The 4079-nt window shown below is 37.5% G+C and overlaps 1 pseudogene across 1 annotated transcript; it reads right to left on the bottom strand.

Annotated features, from left to right (window-relative positions):
• Positions 1 to 2377: 2377 nt before the first annotated feature.
• On the bottom strand, positions 2378 to 3641 carry LOC103268466 (annotated as a pseudogene). The gene has a single exon (XR_504818.1). The product of XR_504818.1 is annotated as a sorting nexin-7 pseudogene (transcript).
• Positions 3642 to 4079: the final 438 nt, after the last annotated feature.

Genomic DNA, 4079 nt, shown 5'->3' with positions numbered 1-4079 from the left:
GTGGGACAGGACAAGAGTGTTTTGTGAGAATGGTAGTTCTCTGAATGGCAGCAAAGAAACATTCTTGAGCAGGGCTTTAAATCCCTCTTCTGAAAAGAGTGAAGTTATGGTCTAAAAACACAAGTGGAGTTGTATAAAATGAAGGATTTTTCCCCCTCACTGACTGTGTAATTCTATGAGGAAGGTCTTCAGGATCAAATGTGAATACATTAATAACTTAAGGAAGAAGGACTGATTTGGAGGTTAAGTTGGAATGCTGACCTGCCTTTTGATTATTGTTACAAAGCATAAGTGGAGAAAAGTATACTTATATAATTGTTTTCCTTTGTAATCCCATGTGACTTAGTAAATACATTTAAATTTATAGTTCTGAGAAGGATTTCATAGGCCTCACCATATTGCCAAAGGTGTGCATAGAATAAGGAGCCAATTTCCACCAAGAATACTTAAATTACAAAAAAGTCCCCAGTTAGAAACACATGCATTTCTCCAATTCTCTGAGGCTTTGCAGTTGAGGAGTTGAAATCATTTTGGACATAGAAATGAGGAATATAAATTAGAGATATGCGTTCTTTAGTGTGCTAATGGCATCACAACATCCATCCTCCCCCAGGACTCCTCTTGATCTTTGGTGCATTTTCCAGAGTCCTGTAAGTTGGTTAACATGGGAGTTTTTAGAATCATGGACAATTTGACAACTCTTTTTTGTTTTTGTGAAGTTGTCAGACTATTTATTGGAGATGATTTTATAGAAATGATTGCAATGGAAACTAACAGGTATTATGATCAGATGTACCATAGATATAAATGTCTAAATAAATAAAAAAATTGGGGCAATACTACATTGTCCAAGATGAAAAAATCTCTAGCATTAAATATTTTGACAGGACAAGTGAAGAAAACCACAATACGTGATTATTAGTCAATACGTCCATCAATGCGACACCATTCTTCTAAAAAATAATGACATGAAGTAGATCCTACAAATGTTTCAGTTTTTATAGTTTTCCAATAATACAGAAATGAAGTTAAATTCAAGCAGATTATGCAAAATTGAACCCGTAGTAAATTATGTTTTAAATAAGTTCAACACAGTGTGCAAACGTGAACAAGAACTTTCTTTGGATGAATCCATGATACCTCATCGTGGAAGACTGTCTTTTCAGGTTTATAATTTGAATAAAAATACAAAGCACAGAATGCTTGTCAGAGTGGTGTTTGAGGCAAATACTGGGTATGTCTGCAACTTTCAGCTGTATTGTGAAAAGGGTGACAATTTGGAAAAGACCATTTCACTTGTGCTTAACAACAGATGTTTACTGCAACCAGCTTCAGATTTTTTTTTTTAAATTTTCACCTGCTCTCAGTATTAGGAAAGTGAAAAATTTTCCAGTTGCGAATGTGTTAAGACAAATGTTTAATTTTATATTTATATCTGTGTGTATAAATGTGAAGCTCTTGTTTTAGCTAAGCAATTTAAATGCCTAGTTGATTTTGTAATAATACCCAAACTATAAAGTCATGTATGGAATGTAGCACGCATGTTCAAATACCTTAAATTTCACTAAAGTCTTGAGAAATAACTATGTTCATAAATTAGCAAAAGTTAAATAACCAACATATTTAGTTTCTTTGTATAGCTATAAAAGTAATATACATCACTTGGTATGATCAATATTACTAGAACATAAGCTCTGAAAATGAATTTTTTTATCCCTGTAGACCATAAGCACCTACATCTATGTTTTGCAAAGGAAAAAACTTAATAAATGAATGAGAGAATAAACTTGATAATCATTGCATGTCTTAAAAAATAAAAGCTAGAAGTGAGTTGTGGAATATGTAAAAATGTCAAACAAAAGAATATACTTATTAGTGGGAATATGATTGCATAAGAATATCTAACCAATAACCCAAATAACTTAAACCTATCTTTGAAACTTTTTTCTATTGTGAAAAACAATTACTTAACTTATAACAAAGCAACTCTCAGTTACCATTAATGTTTAATAATGTTAAATTATTTTTGTATATTTACTTCAAATTCTTAATATCAAATGAAATAGGACTTCACAGAAAATTACGATGAGATGAAAGTGAATGCACAGTATACTTGCTAACATATGCAGAATTCATTTTAGAGTCTGCTTTTCGTAGGCGAATGGCCACAGTCAACAATTTCATAGTAAACTTTTTATTAAAACTGAGTCTTCACAACATATTTAAAATATCATGTTACACAGTCAAATGTTTAAGAAAAAAATTCTAGATTGCAATTGTTGGCACAGAAATTTAAGAATAATTATAATTAAGCTAAATATCTCAGTATCTATATAGATACGTATCTATACAGATGGACACATAGACCTCAAAATTCATGTCAATGACCTGGAATTCCTGAGTTTTCAAGTTGTTGGTTTTCCAGATTGTACAAAACATTTTTCATCCACTTTACAAAGGACATGGCAGATTCACAAATAATAGCTTTGGTTGATAGAGGCTGTCTTCCAAAGGGCAGACAAAAGTCCTCGGTGGGATTAAGATTTGTCTTCAGAAGCTTCTTCCAAGTGAAGGTCAGTCTGAGAGGTAAGGAATGACTCCCACATGGCAAGGCCCTGTTCATAATAGTAGATGTTCTCCTCAGCCATGTCCACGAATGCTGACTTGAGATCATTTTGCATGCTCTGAATCTATCTTTCCCAGTCAGCCTTCAGGGCATTATTGGCACATTCCACTTTATCTTCCAGCTTCCCAGTCTCTTCCGTAAGCAGATCAGTATCTGCCTTTTTATAGGTCAAAGCTTCAACTTTGGAATCCAGTTCTGCCTGTATTTGGTCTCTTCTTTTCATAAATCCCATCAGCATCTCACTGTACAGCACATACTCATGCACGACAGGAAGCAGGGCCTCTGAGAGTCCAGACATCCGCTTCTCTGTGGCCTTACAGCACTTGTCAATGCAGCTGACAACACCTTTCAGAGCATCAGCCAGATCCTCTTCAGACGCCGACCACAGAATATGAATTGGGCCATATTCTTTCATTTCATCAAAATATTCCCTTTCTTCCTTGTAAATTCTCTGAGATATTTTATTTATCAAGTTTATTTTCTGGCTAAATATTTCGATAAAGTCATTCATCTCCATGAACTCCTCCTGGCGGTTTTTAACTCCTCTCATGGAGGATGCCACTGCTCTGACTGTCTGGCCCATCTGCTCAGTAGTCCAGGCCCTTGCTTCTTATGAGAAGAGAGTTCTGGGATAATCAGAGTTGGGCGAGCTTCTTCCAGTCTTCCCTTCAACCAGAGGAAATCTTGATAACGTCTCCTAACTTCAAATTCACTGGAGTCAAATTCCCCACGAGATGTTTTCGTGATGATCCTGTAAGTGATGAAGGTCTCTACTGTAGTCACATGACTTTCAGGTTCATCAACGGTGATGAAGAGATCCTTTAAGTCTGGCTCATCTTCAAACTTGACTTGGTTTATCATAGACAGAGGAAATGTCGGCATCGCAGGGCTGAAGGAGTTCATGTCCATTAGTGAGGCATCCTTGCTGAACACCTCCAGGTCGTCCTCGTCCCCATCCAGGTCTAGCAGGTCGGCCTGCAGCAGGGCGGGGGAGCTGCGGCCCCCCGGCCGGGAGCTCCGCGGAGCACACCAGGTGCTGGCCCTCCATCTGACACCTCTTAATCTTCCTTTTATTTAAAAGAAGTTGAGGCAGCAAATAGGACCTAAGCCATTCTTGGTCATCACATGGGAGATTTAAAGAAGTGTAGACCCCTAGACCTGTCAAGGGCAATCGAGAGCAGTCAATGTGTGTTTCTCACTGTTCAGAGGAGTGGACTTAGTGAAGCTGGTCAGTGTCTTACCCAAGGCCTAACACATTAGAGGTAGAGTGGTAGAGTAGGAACCAGAATCCAGAAATCCTGAATTTTAGGCCAGAGTGCTGTGTGCTGCGGTGAACTAGAGTTAGTCTAGTCAATAGGAAAACGAGTCCAGAGGCTCTGTCAGAGGGGGCAATTGATTCTGATGCTCCCTTGCTCTGGTGGACTCTGAAGACCTTTGGGTTTCAGAATACAGC

The sequence above is a fragment of the Carlito syrichta genome, unplaced genomic scaffold, assembly GCF_000164805.1.
Source record: "Carlito syrichta isolate Samal-C Ts95f unplaced genomic scaffold, Tarsius_syrichta-2.0.1 Scaffold308836, whole genome shotgun sequence".
NCBI classification, from domain to species: domain Eukaryota; kingdom Metazoa; phylum Chordata; class Mammalia; order Primates; family Tarsiidae; genus Carlito; species Carlito syrichta.
This window is presented reverse-complemented; position numbering and strand designations above follow the sequence as displayed.